We start from the raw sequence: 14,881 nt of genomic DNA, 5'->3' as shown, positions 1-14,881 counted from the left end.
TACCACTTATATCCTGTCCTGTACTACAGTTTGTGCACCCATCACCTTCATGCTTACTAACCTACATTGGTTTCCTGTCACCCAATGCATTAAACTCCTCCATGCCGTTGCCCACCTCTGCAAACTTCTCCCCTCTTTCTCCGCTCCTGCATCTTTTGGTTCTCCAACTCTGGCCTTTTATACACCCTCTCGCCATTGGTGGCAGAGCCTGCAGCTGCCTTGACCCTACTCTCTGGAATTACCTCCCTAAACCTGTCTGTAACAACACTTCTCTCTCTACCTTTAAAAACATATAAAATCCCATCTTTTAGGCTTCCTCTCCCAGGCCTCCACTATGGCTTGGCATTTGTTCCTGTTTCGCTTTCACCTATTTTTTAAGTGTTTTTTTTAATCTCTCTCTCTCTGTAAAGCAACTTGTTTTCTAAATGAAATGCAGAATATTGCTGAGTGCTTTTGAAGTTGCGAGAAACATATGATGGGGGGTCCAAACAGTGCTTTATGCAGCATAGGTTTTCAAGACTCTTAGGTCCGCAAGGAAATTTTGGAGGGTCCGTGAAGTCATCATATTTCTGTATTTCTTGTTTTACGAGCATGCTACATCTGTAGCTGTAAATAATTTTAAATTGCTTTTGCATAATGGCATTATTTTCCTTTGGGTAGCTAACACTATCTTTCGGAATTTAGGGCAGGGAGTTGACATGAGTGCAGCAATATTGTAGGGGATTTCCAACACAGAAATGTTGGAAAGCCACTGTTACACATCCAAAATATAAACAATCTCCACACGGGAGGCAGCAGATTAGCATGACTCTCTTGATGGCCTCGCAATCTGCCCTCAGAACAATGGCCTCCTCCTTGCTAAACACACAGAAGAACCTGGGGGTCCTTGTGCATGAAACACATAAAGTTAGTATGCAGGTACAGCAAGTAATCAGGAAGGCAAATGGAATGGTGGCCTTTATTGCAAGGGGGATAGAGTATAAAAGCAGAGAAGTCCTGCTACAGGGTATTGGTGAGGCCACACCTGGAGTATTGCGTATAGTTTGTTCTCTGTATTTGAGGAAGGATATACTTGCATTGGAGGCTGTTCAGAGAAGGTTCACTAGGTTGATTCCAGAGATGAGGGGGTTGACTTATGAGGATAGGTTGAGTAGGTTGGGCCGATACACATTGGAGTTCAGAAGAATGAGAGGTGATCGTATCGAAACATATAAGATAATGAGGGGGCTCGACAAGGTGAATGCAGAGAGGATATTTCCACTCATAGGGGAAACTAAAACTACGGGACTAGAATAAGGGGCCACCCATTTAAAACTGAGATGAGGAGAAATTTCTTCTCTCAGAGGGTTGCAAATCTATGGAATTCTCTGCCCCAGAGAGCTGTGGAGGCTGTGTCATTGAATATATTTAAGGTGGAGATAGACAGATTTTTGAGCGATAAGGGAGTAAAGGGTTATGGGGCACGGGCAGGGAAGTGGAGCTGAGTCCATGATATTATTGAATGGTGGAGCAGGCTCGAGGGGCCAAAAGGCCTACTCCTGCTCCTATTTCTTATGTTCCTATATTCTCTGTGTGCTCAAGTGGCCTCAAACAGACCTACATGAGATCAAAAGCAATCTAAAATTTAAAAACAAACCAGGAAGTGATGTAGAGAGGTTATTTTGGTATTGCTCTCCTCGCACACAATCCATATAAATGCAAAAACTTACACTTATTTTGTGTCTATTACATAGCTAAATATTCCTACGCATCCAAAAGTGAATCATAAATCAAGCAGAAGTATGGGAAATGAGTTGGGGGTGGTGGCCAATGACACAGTTAAATAGGCAAGTTTTGAAAAAAGATCCGGCAGGCTGGAATGCTTTACAATGGAATTCCAGAGCATAAGGCGCTGCCTCAATGGTGGAATAGAGAGAGGGTAACGTACTTTTGGGGGCATCTGAAATGGAGGAGGATTCCATAGACCCTCGCGGTTGACAGTGTCAAAGGCCTTTATAAGGTCAAAGAAGGCCATGTATAAGGGCTGGTGCTGTTCCCTGCATTTTTCCTGCAGCTGTCGCGCTGTAAAAATCATGTCCGTTGTGCCCCGGAGGGGACGAAATCCACGTTGCGACTCCGGGAGGAGCTTCTTGGCCACAGGGAGAAGACGGTTGAGGAGGACTCTAGCGACGACTTTCCCAGTGGCTGATAGCAGGGAGATTCCTCTGTAGTTGCCGCAGTTGGACTTGTCCTTTTTTTAAAGATGGTCACGATCACTGCATCTCTGAGATCTCCCGGCATGCTTTCCTCCCTCCAGATGAGAGAGATGAGGTCATGTATTTGCGCCAGCAATGCCTCTCCGCCATACTTCAGTGCCTCAGCAGGGGTTCCATCCGCTCCCGTAGCCTTGTTGTTTTTTAGCTGTCTTATGGCTTTTTCTACCTTGTGCAGTGTTGGGGTCTCACTGAGGTGGTGGCGGGTAGCATGCTGCGGAATGGAGTCGAGAACACTCAAGTCAAAGGCAGAGTCTCAATTGAGGAGATCTTCGAAGTGCTCCTTCCAGCGGGCCCTGACTGCCTCGATGCCCTTGATGAGTGTTTCCCCGTTCTTGGCCAGCAGTGGGGTGGGGCCTTGGGTGTTTGGACCGAAGGCGGCCTTGACTGCGATGAAGAATCCTCGCACATCATGGCTGTCGGCCAGCTGCTGTATCTCCTGTGCTTTCTCCATCCACCACCTGTTCTTTAGGTCTCTGTTTTTTTGTTGGACCTCAGCCTTGAGCCGTCTGTAATGCCTCTTTGCTGCTCTGGAGTTGGGTTGTTGTTTAAGGCTGAGAAATGCCCTGCGCTTGCGAACTATTAGCTCTTTAATCTCCTGATCATTCTCATCAAACCAGTCCTGGTGTTTCCTGGTTGAGTGACGGAGCGTCTCTTTGCAGGCACTGGTTATGGAGGCCTGGAGGGCAGACCAAGTGCTGTGGGCATTCTGCGTCTCGGGGTCATCAAGGCATGCCAGGTTAGCTGTGAGGCGCTGACTATAAAGGGCTCTCTTAGCTGGGTCTTTGAGTGCCCCGGCATTGACTTTTTTGCGGCACAACTTCTGCTGCCCCCTCCGCTTTGGGGCTATGTTGATGTCAATGATGGATCGGATTAAGCGGTGGTCCATCCAGCAGTCGTTAGCTCCTGTCATGGCGCGGGTGATGCGCCCTCCGTTCTGCTTCACAACGACATGCAGGCTGTGATCCTTATCAACGGATCCATCACAGACCCCATCCACGTCCGGACCGGCATCAAGCAGGGCTGCGTCATCGCCCCAACCCTCTTCTCAATCTTCCTTTCTGCCATGCTCCACCTCACAGTCGACAAGCTCCCCACTGGAGTGGAACTAAACTACAGAACCAGTGGGAACTTGTTCAACCTTCAGCGACTCCAGGCCAGAACCAAGACCACCCCAACCTCTGTCATCGAGCTACAGTACGCGGACGATGCATACAGAGGCTGAACTCCAGGACATAGTCGACGTATTTACTAAGGTGTACGGAAGCATGGGCCTTATGCTAAACATCAGTAAGACAAAGGTCCTCCACCAGCCTGTCCTTGCCGCACAGCACTGCCCCCCAGTCATCAAGATCCACGGCGCGGCCCTGGACAACGCAGACCACTTCCCTTGTCTCGGGAGCCTCCTATCAACAAGAGCAGGCATTGATGACGAGATCCAACACCGCCTCCAGTGCACCAGTGCAGCCTCCGGCCACCTGAGGAAAAGAGTGTTTGAAGACCAGGCCCTCAAAACTGTCACCAAGCTCATGGTCTATAGGGCTGTAGTAATACCCGCCCTCCTGTATGGCTCAGAAAAATGGACCATGTACAGTAGACACCTCGAGTCGCTGGAGAAATACCACCAACAATGTCTCCGCAAGATCCTACAAATCCCCTGGGAGGCCAGACGCACCAACATTAGCGTCCTCGACCAGGCCAACATCCCCAGCATTGAAGCACTGACCACACTTGATCAGCTCCGCTGGACAGGCCACATAGTTCGCATGCCAGACACGAGACTCCCAAAGCAAGCGTTCTATGCGGAACTCCTTCACGGCAAATGAGCCAAAGGTGGGCAGCGGAAACGTTACAAGGACACCCTCAAAGCCTCTCTGATAAAGTGCAACATCCCCACTGACACCTGGGAGTCCCTGGCCAAAGACTGTCCTAAGTGGAGGAAGTGCATCCGGGAGGGCTCTGAGTTCCTCGAGTCTCGTCGCCGAGAGCATGCAGAAATCAAGCGCAGGCAGCGGAAAGAGTGTGCGGCAAACCAGTCCCACCCTCTCCTTCCCTCAATGACTATCTGTCCCACCTCTGAGAGACTGTGGTTCCTGTATTGGACTGTACAGCCACCTAAGAACTCATGTTAAGAGTGGAAGCAAGTCTTCCTCGATTCCGAGGGACTGCCTATGATGATGATGATGATGAGAGAGAGGGGAGACACACAGAAGACCAGAGTTGCAAGAGTGCACAATGCACTGAGATGTACAGCTAGAAAAAGTCACAGAAGTACATAAGAACATAAGAAGTAGGAACAGGAGTAGGCCATATGGCCCTCGAGCCTGGGGTACATTCATATGTGTTAACAGAAATAAGGAACTCAGTATGAAAGATCTGAGACACAGACCCACATGATATGTCTCTGTGGTGCATATGTTGGGGCTCTCTTAGCAGTAACGCTGCACAAGTTTTTTCTAAACAGCTTCTCAGGATCTATAAAGCAGGCATTGCTATAACTTGCCTGTAAAATTCAGTTTAAAACATATTTTTCCCCCTTTACTAGGAGTGAACACTGACTGGGGTACGGCTCCACAAGCACTGGTGATTCTTGAGTGTCCAAATGGCCATTCATCAGTTAGTGTCAACAAATCATTCAGGGTTGTAGCTGGGCCCAGTGCTGTTTGTGTAAAATGTCTTCACATATAGGCCTCTCAGCAGGAATCACTTGATAAGGATCAGGAGTGGAGCCCTGCCTAATCTTTCCCATCCATAGCTGAGAGGTGATGAAGTGATGAGGTTAAATCAGTGCAAACCTGCAATTGAACCTGGAATCTGGAACTTTCAGAGATATTAATAGGTAATATTAGAATGGCTTCCTTTTAAGGAGGAAGAAAAATGGGTGACATATTCTATGAGTGACAGCAAAATAGCTGAGGGTGAAATTGCTAAAGATCATGGGGTATTCGTAGAATCTGCACTTAAAATATCCAATTGCTGTGTGGAAAGTGAATAGAATGCTAAATAGCCAAAGTAGTAGGGTACAGGGAGAGCGAGGTAGGTGTGAGGAAGTCATGCTTAATCTGTACAGTGCTCTGATTAGGTTATACTTTGAGTATTGTGCACAGTTCTGGCCAATGAAACCCAAGACAGATATTCAAGCTTTGGGTACTGTGGGACTGATCGCTAGTGCCTGAGGACTGATTTATGAGCAATGGCTGGAAAAACTGGGCCTTTTCAGCCTGAAAAGAAGTGCTGTAAATACTTTGTAATACTCTTCTGTCCAGCATCCCATCTTCCCCCCTTCATAAACTTGAGCTCATCCAAAACCCTGCTGCCCGTATCCTAACCCATACGATCACCCCTATGCTCACTGACCTACATTGGCTCCTGGTCCAGTAATACTTTGATTTTCAAATTCCCATTCTCATGTTCAAATCTCTCCATGTCCTCACCCCTCCCTCACTCTGTGATCCTCCAACCCTCCAAGAACTCTGCGCTCTTCGAACTCTGGCCTCTTGTACATCTTCTATACCTTTTGCCCCACCATTGATGGCAATGCTTTCAGCCGTACATGCCCTAAATTCTGGAGCTCCCTCCCTAAGCTTCTCTGCTTCTCCCTCTCTCTCTCCCCTTTGATCATCCTTAAATCCTACCCCTTTAATCAAGTTTTACTCACATCCCACTATCTCCTTCTTTGGCTTGGTGTCAATTTAGTCTGACTACATTCCTGTGAAGTGCCTTGGGACATTTTCCTATGTTAAAGGCACACTATAAATGAAAGTTGTTGTTATGCAACTCACAGCATATTTATACTCCTCAGGCCACGACTGTGCTGCCTCTGACACGTGAAATTGGATTATGAGAATGGGCCCAAGTTTCCACATGATTTGCTCCTGATTTTTAGGAGCAACTGGTGGAGAACGGAGTATCTTAGAAATCGCAATTCTCCACATTTAAGTTTTCTGCAGTTCTAGTCATTTAGAACAGTTTCACTTTTGAACAGAATTTTTTTTTCAAAAGGGGGCGTGTCCGGCCACTGACGCCTGATTTGAAAGTTTCCACAGTGAAAACGTACTCGAAACTAACTTAGAATGGAGCAAGTGAAGATTTTTGTAGGCCTGAAAAAACCTTGTCTACACATTAAAAAATCAGGCGCAGGTTACAAATTAGGCGTCGGGAACGAGGTGGGGGGGGAGGGGGGGGGGAAGGGAAGTCATTAAATTCTACAATAAATCCTTAGTTATACTTATACAAATATTACACAAATAAATCCAACCTGAATAAAAATTTATAAGCAAAGAAAAGATTAAATAAACCATCTTCCTACCTGTGTGAAAGTGCTTCAGGCAGGGAGAATGCTGCAGTCAGCCTCACAAGTTGAGGCAGCCGTTCCCGACGGCAGGGGGGGAAAGGCAGGGAGGAGGCAGCCGTTCCCATGGGGGGGGGAAAGGCAGTGAGGGCCCGACCGACGGACGGCAGCAGCCATTCCCGCCGGCAGGGGGGGGGGAAGGCTGCAGGAAGCCTCAGAAGTTGAGGCAGCCATTCCCGAGGCCCCCTGCCGTCGGTCGGGCCCGTCGGGAAACGGCTGCCTCAACTTCTGAGGCTTCCTGCAGCCTTCTCACTGCTGCAAGAAGCCTCAGTGCTGATCATGGAAGGGCAATGTGCTTTTATTAAAAAATGATAAAAAATGAACAGCTGCAAAGAACTACAAAAATGGCCGAGTGCCAATGTTTCCTTCACACTGCGCGTGCGCGAACGCTCCAACGCTCACGCGCAGGGTTGCCGGCACGAAAAAAACTCATTTAAATGGTACCCGCCCCCTCCTACTTACAAAATCGGCGTGAGCGGTAGGCTCCGCCCCCTGGGCGCCGCACCAAGCAGACATCGAGCTGCAAAGCGCTCGAGAATAGCGCGGTTTTTTTCAGGCGCCGTTTTCGGCGCGAAAAATGGGCGCCCAGCTCGGAGGGGCACCTGTTTTGCCGCGTGTGGAAACTTGGGGCCTTAGTCCCTGTCACAGTTAATGAGATTGTACAGTAGTCATTATTGTGATGAAGGGTCACACCTGCAATGTTAACCTATTCTTCTTGTTTACACTCCACAAGTTTATTAGCATTGATGCAAAGGCAAAACCACTTCACACTGATGCTAAACTTGGAGTGTAAATCAGCTGTTTCTTGAAGTGAAGTGGAATGACAGTCCCTGATATGTCCTTACTATACAGTATAAATGTACACGAGGCCCATACTTGAGAGAAGGTCACTCTGTGATCAGTTACCTTTATTACAAAGACCTCAAGTGATGAAGGTGGGTGGAGCTTCCCCTTTTATACCTGAAAGACCAGGTTAGGAGTATCTCCCACAAGTTCACCCCCTTGTGGTCAATGTTCTCAAGGTGTACAACTTAGGTCAGCTTATACATGGGTTACAATGATAGTTGAATACATGACATCACCTCCCCCCCAAAGTCTTATTGGGATCACAGGTTAAGTCTCTCTGGTGGTTTACGCTCCCTTGTAGAGCGCCTGAGTTGGGGCTCTGGTTGTTGGGCGCTGGCCTAAGTGTCTATTGTTTGCGGTGCCTCAGGCCTGTCCGAACTGCCCACAGTGACTGGGCTCTCCTCCACTTGGTTCCGGTGTTCGGTCACCTGTGGTGGAGTAAACTCTACTCTTCCTCTGCTTCTTCTATGGGGTCGCTGAACCTCCTTTTAGTTTGATCCACGTGTTTGCGGCAGATTTGTCCATTGGTAAGTTTAACTACAAAAACTCTATTCCCCTCTTTGGCAATCACAGTGCCTGCAAGCCATTCGGGCCATGCAGCGTAATTAAGGACAAAAACAGGGTAATTGACATCAATACATTGCGCCCTCGCATTCCTGTCATGGTAGTCACATTGTGACTGGCGCCTGCTCTCAACAATTTCTTTCATACTAGAGTGTATAAGGGAAAACCTGGTTTTGAGCGTCCTTTTCGTTAACAGCTCTGCGGGTGGAGCCCCTGTGAGCGAGTGTGGTCGGGATCTATTGGCCAACAGGAGGCGTGATAAGCGGCTTTGTAGGGAACCCCCTTGGATTCTGAGCATCCCCTGTTTGATTATCTGCACTGCTCATTCCGCCTGGCCATTTGAGGCTGGCTTGAACGGTGCCATTCTGACATGGTTGATTCCATTGCCTGCCATGAAGTCCTGGAATTCAGTGCTTGTGAAGCACGGGCCATTGTCGCTGACCAAGACATCCGGTAGACAATGAGTGGCGAACATTGCCCATAGACTTTCTACCATGGCAGAGGATGTGCTTGAATTTAAAATGGCACACTCAATCCATTTGGAGTAGGCGTCTACTACAACCAAAAACATTTTTCCCATGAAATGACCTGCATAGTCCACATGGATGCGTGACCATGGCTTGGCGGGCCAGGACCAGGGGCTAAGGGGGACTTCCCTGGGTGCATTGCCCAGCTGAGCATACGTGTTGCACCTGCGAACACAAAGTTCCAGGTCTGCATCTATCCCTGGCCACCAAACTTGTGACCTGGCAATTGCCTTCATCATGACAATGCCCGGGTGCTCATTGTGAAGTTCTCTGATAAATACCTCTCTGCCCATCTGGGGCATGACTACTCGATTTCCCCACAATAGGCAATCGGCCTGAATCAAGAGTTCATCCTTGCGCATATGAAACTTTTTAAATTCCTCAGGGCATGCCCAATACGTCCCCAATCAGGACACATTTCTTAACTAAGGACAGTAGCGGGTCTTTATTTGCCCAGACTTTAATCTGACGGGCTGTCACAGGTGAGCCTTCGCTGTCGAAAGCTTCAACAGCCATGACCATCTCAGCATCATGCTCGGTTGCCCCGTCAGTGGTGGCTAGTGGGAGCCTGTTGAGTGCATCGGCACAGTTTTCAGTGCTCGGTCTGTGCCAAATTGTGTAGTCATAGGCGGCTAACGTGAGTGCCCAACTCTATATGAGGGCCGATGCATTCGCATTTATGGCCTTGTTGTCGGCCAAAAGGGACGTTAGGGGTTTGTGATCTGTCTCCAGCTCAAATTTCCTGCCAAACAGGTACTGGTGCATTTTTTTTACTGCATATACACATGCTAGCGCTTCCTTTTCTATCATCCCGTAGCCCCTTTCTGGCTGGGACAGACTTCTGGAGGCATAAGCTACCGGCTGTAACTGACCATTGGCATTCACATGCTGCAATACACACCCGACTCCATATGATGACGCATCGCACGTTAACATAAGTTTCTTACACGGGTCATATAACGTTAACAGTTTGTTGGAGCATAACAAATTGCGTGCTCTATCAAAAGCCCTTTCCTGGCTGTCCCCCCAGACCCAATCATGACCTTTGCGTAGGAGCACGTGTAGCGGCTCTAACAGCGTGCTCAATTTGGAAAGAAAGTTACCTAAATAGTTTAGGAGCCCCAGGAACGAACGCAGCTCCGTCGTGTTACGGGGTCTGGGTGCTCTCTGGATCGCTTTCGTGTTGGACGCAGTAGGTCTGATCCCATCTGCTGCTACCCTCCTCCCCAGGAATTCTACCTCTGGAGCTAAGAAGAAGCACTTCGCCTTTTTCACTCGCAGCCCTACCCGGTCCAGTCTGCGTAGCACCTCCTCCAGGTTGTGGAGGTGTTCTTCAGTATCACGACCCGTGATGAGGATGTCGTCTTGAAAAACCACCGTCCTTGGAATCGACTTGAGGAGGCTTTCCATATTTCGCTGAAAGATCGCGGCGGCCGAACGAATCCCGAACGGACATCTGTTATACTCAAACAACCCCTTGTGTGTCGTGATGGTGGTCAGCTTCTTTGACTCACTCGCCAGCTCCTGGGTCATGTAAGCTGAGGTCAGGTCCAATTTTGAAAAAGGTTTGCCACTGGATAGCGTCGCAAAGAGGTCCTCCGCTCTCGGTAGCGGGTACTGGTCTTGGAGTGACACCCGATTGATGGTGGCCTTGTAATCGCCACATATCCTGACCGACCCATCCGCCTTGAGCACCAGCACGATCGGGCTCGCCCAGTCACTGAATTCGACTGGCGAGATGATGCTTTCCCTCAGCAGGCGGTCCAATTCGTATTCTATCTTTTCCCGCATCACGTATGGCACCACTCTGGCCTTGTGGTGTACTGGCCTGGCGTCCGGGTTTATGTGAATCACTACCTTGGCCCCCATGAAATTGAGGCAAAAGCAAAAGACAGAAAGGAGATGAGGAAAAGTGGAGGGCAGAGAAATCCAAGGCAAAGAACAAAAAGGACCATTGTACAGCAAAATTCTAAAAGGACAGAGGGTGTTAAAAAAACAAGCCTAAAGGCTTTGTGTCTTAATGCAAGGAGTATCCGCAATAAGGTGGATGAATTAACTGTGCAAATAGATGTTAACAAATATGATGTGATTGGGATTACGGAGACGTGGCTCCAGGATGATCAGGGCTGGGAACTCAACATCCAGGGGTATTCAACATTCAGGAAGGATAGAATAAAAGGAAAAGGAGGTGGGGTAGCATTGCTGGTTAAGGAGGAGATTAAGGCAATAGTGAGGAAGGACATTAGCTTGGATGATGTGGAATCTATATGGGTAGAGCTACAGAACACCAAAGGGCAAAAAACGTTAGTGGGAGTTGTGTACAGACCTCCAAACAGTACTAGTGATGTTGGGGAGGGCATCAAACAGGAAATTAGGGGTGCATGCAATAAAGGTGCAGCAGTTATAATGGGTGACTTTAATATGCACATAGATTGGGCTAACCAAACTGGAAGCAATACGGTGGAGGAGGATTTCCTGGAGTGCATAAGGGATGGTTTTTTAGACCAATATGTCGAGGAACCAACTAGGGGGGAGGCCATCTTAGACTGGGTGTTATGTAATGAGAGAGGATTAATTAGCAATCTCGTTGTGCGAGGCACCTTGGGGAAGAGTGACCATAACATGGTGGAATTCTGCATTAAGATGGAGAATGAAACAGTTAATTCAGAGACCATGGTCCAGAACTTGAAGAAGGCTAACTTTGAAGGTATGAGGCGTGAATTGGCTGGGATGGATTGGCGAATGATACTTAAGGGGTTGACTGTGGATGGGCAATGGCAGACATTTAGAGACCGCATGGATGAACTACAACAATTGTACATTCCTGTCTGGCATAAAAATAAAAAAGGGAAGGTGGCTCAACCGTGGCTATCAAGGGAAATCAGGGATAGTATTAAAGCCAAGGAAGTGGCATACAAATTGGCCAGAAATAGCAGCGAACCTGGGGACTGGGAGAAATTTAGAACTCAGCAGAGGAGGACAAAGGGTTTGATTAAGGCAGGGAAAATGGAGTATGAGAAGAAGCTTGCAGGGAACATTAAGACGGATTGCAAAACTTTCTATAGATATGTAAAGAGAAAAAGGTTAGTAAAGACAAACGTAGGTCCCCTGCAGTCAGAATCAGGGGAAGTCATAACGGGGAACAAAGAAATGGCAGACCAATTGAACAAGTACTTTGGTTCGGTATTCACTAAGGAGGATACAAACAACCTTCCGGATATAAAAGGGGTCAGAGGGTCTAGTAAGGAGGGGGAACTGAGGGAAATCTTTATTAGTCGGGAAATTGTGTTGGGGAAATTGATGGGATTGAAGGCCGATAAATCCAAAGGGCCTGATGGACTGCATCCCAGAGTACTTAAGGAGGTGGCCTTGGAAATAGTGGATGCATTGACAGTCATTTTCCAACATTCCATTGACTCTGGATCAGTTCCTATAGAGTGGAGGGTAGCCAATGTAACCCCACTTTTTAAAAAAGGAGGGAGAGAGAAAACAGGGAATTATAGACCGGTCAGCCTGACATCGGTAGTGGGTAAAATGATGGAATCAATTATTAAGGATGTCATAGCAGTGCATTTGGAAAGAGGTGACATGATAGGTCCAAGTCAGCATGGATTTGTGAAAGGGAAATCATGCTTGACAAATCTTCTTTTCCAGTAGAGTGGACAAGGGAGAACCAGTTGATGTGGTATATTTGGACTTTCAGAAGGCTTATGACAAGGTCCCACACAAGAGATTGATGTGCAAAGTTAGAGCACATGGGATTGGGGGTAGTGTGCTGACATGGATTGAGAACTGGTTGTCAGACAGGAAGCAAAGAGTAGGAGTAAATGGGTACTTTTCAGAATGGCAGGCAGTGACTAGTGGGGTACCGCAAGGTTCTGTGCTGGGGCCCCAGCTATTTACACTGTACATTAATGATTTAGATGAGGGGATTAAATGTAGTATCTCCAAATTTGCGGATGACACTAAGTTGGGTGGCAGTGTGAGCTGCGAGGAGGATGCTGTGAGGCTGCAGAGCGACTTGGATAGGTTAGGTGAGTGGGCAAATGCATGGCAGATGAAGTATAATGTGGATAAATATGTGAGGTTATCCACTTTGGTGGTAAAAACAGAGAGACAGACTATTATCTGAATGGTGACAGATTAGGAAAAGGGGAGGTGCAAAGAGACCTGGGTGTCGTGGTACATCAGTCATTGAAGGTTGGCATGCAGGTGCAGCAGGCGGTTAAGAAAGCAAATGGCATGTTGGCCTTCATAGCAAGGGGATTTGAGTACAGGGGCAGGGAGGTGTTGCTACAGTTGTACAGGGCATTGGTGAGGCCACACCTGGAGTATTGTGTACAGTTTTGGTCTCCTAACCTGAGGAAGGACATTCTTGCTATTGAGGGAGTGCAGCGAAGGTTCACCAGACTGATTCCCGGGATGGCGGGACTGACCTATCAAGAAAGACTGGATCAACTGGGCTTGTATTCACTGGAGTTCAGAAGAATGAGAGGGGACCTCATAGAAACATTTAAAATTCTGACGGGGTTAGACAGGTTAGATGCAGGAAGAATGTTCCCAATGTTGGGGAAGTCCAGAACCAGAGGTCACAGTCTAAGGATAAGGGGTAAGCCATTTAGGACCGAGATGCGGAGGAACTTCTTCACCCAGAGAGTGGTGAACCTGTGGAATTCTCTACCACAGAAAGTTGTTGAGGCCAATTTACTAAATATATTCAAAAAGGAGTTAGATGAGTTCCTTACTACTAGGGGGATCAAGGGGTATGGCGAGAAAGCAGGAATGGGGTACTGAAGTTGAATGTTCAGCCATGAACTCATTGAATGGCGGTCAGGCTAGAAGGGCCGAATGGCCGACTCCTGCATCTATTTTCTATGTTTCTATGTCTATGAAAGTGCTGATGCCGGGTTGAAATAATGAGTCAAATTTGTCCAGGACCTGTGAGCATGATACTTGCTCCACAGAAGAAATTGCATTGACATCGCCCCATTTCCAGTTCATGACAGCAAGCCAACTCCTCTCCTGTAGTGCCGGATTGTCCCCGGCACAATCCAGAGTGGCAACCTGTTCTCCGAATCTTTGTGGGTCACGAGTACCATGGCGCTGCCTAGCACCGGAATGATCTCCTTTGTTTATGTCCGTAGCTGTGCGTTAATCGACAATAATTTTGTCCTCTTGGCCTTGGACACCCACAACCTTTCGAACTGTTTGATACTCCTCAGGGACTGGCTGGCCCCCGTGTCTGGCTCCATTAATACTGAGATGCCACTGAGGAGCACTTTCATCATTATCGGTGGCGTCCTGGTATATGAACTGCATATGTGCTCCACATGAACTCGCTGAACTTCAGCTTCCAGCGATTTCCCCCAGTATTCATTTGGCCTCGTAGGGCTTACATCGGGCCCGTCCTCCTCGTACATCAAGCTGGCTGCAGGCTTCCTGCACATACGCACCAAGTGACCGCTGACGTTGCAGTTTCTGCAGGTATATTGCTGATACCTGCAAGCTCTGGCTGGGTGTTTGCCTCCATACCTCCAGCTGCCCCGTTGTTCGAAACAAAAGGCCCATTACCAGTCGATCGTCTCTGACTGTCTCTGTAACTGTTCTTAAGTGCACCATTAACAGGTGTTGATGGCCCCATTACTGGCCGCATTGTCCATTGCGATGGTATGAATCGCCATTCAGCTAGCCATTGTCTCTGTTAAATTCCCCCTTTGGGTTTGACTACATGCTGGGCATGTCCAATTGCCCTTGTCGGCCTAGAGAACTGTATGCCGCGTTAACAATGTTGACTCCCTGGTCGTTTGCCGCATTTGAGCCAAGATTTTTGTCATACATCATTCTAGTCTCTTCCTCCCCTGAGATAAATGTCTGGGCTATCAGAGCCGCCGCTTCCAAGGTCAAGTCTTTGGTCTCAATCAGTTTCATGAAAACCCCAGCGTGCCCGATGCCCTCAATAAAAAAGTCTCACAGCATCTCCGCTCTGCATGCATCTGGGAACTTACATAGGCTCGCCAGTTGCCGTAGATCTGCCATGAAGTCTGGAACGCTTTGCCCTTCTCGGCCGCCGGTGGGTGTAAAACTGGTGTCTCGCCATGTGCAAGCTGCTTGCCGGTTTAAGGTGTTTCCCGATTAACTTACTGAGCGCTGAGTCTTGTCCGCCGGCTTCTCTGGCGCTAGAAGGTCCTTCATCAGGGAGTACGTTCTGGATCCACAAACCGTCAGGAGATGAGCTCTGCGTTTGTCGGCCGAATCCTGTCCCAACCATTCCTTAGTGACAAAACTTTGCTGTAGTCTCTCAATAAAGTCGTCCCAATCATCACCAACACAGTACCTCTCTT

This window comes from Pristiophorus japonicus, chromosome 6 (genome assembly GCF_044704955.1).
Source record: "Pristiophorus japonicus isolate sPriJap1 chromosome 6, sPriJap1.hap1, whole genome shotgun sequence".
Lineage (NCBI taxonomy): Eukaryota > Metazoa > Chordata > Chondrichthyes > Pristiophoridae > Pristiophorus > Pristiophorus japonicus.
The sequence above is the reverse complement of the archived record's forward strand: the minus strand, read 5'-3'. Positions refer to the sequence as shown.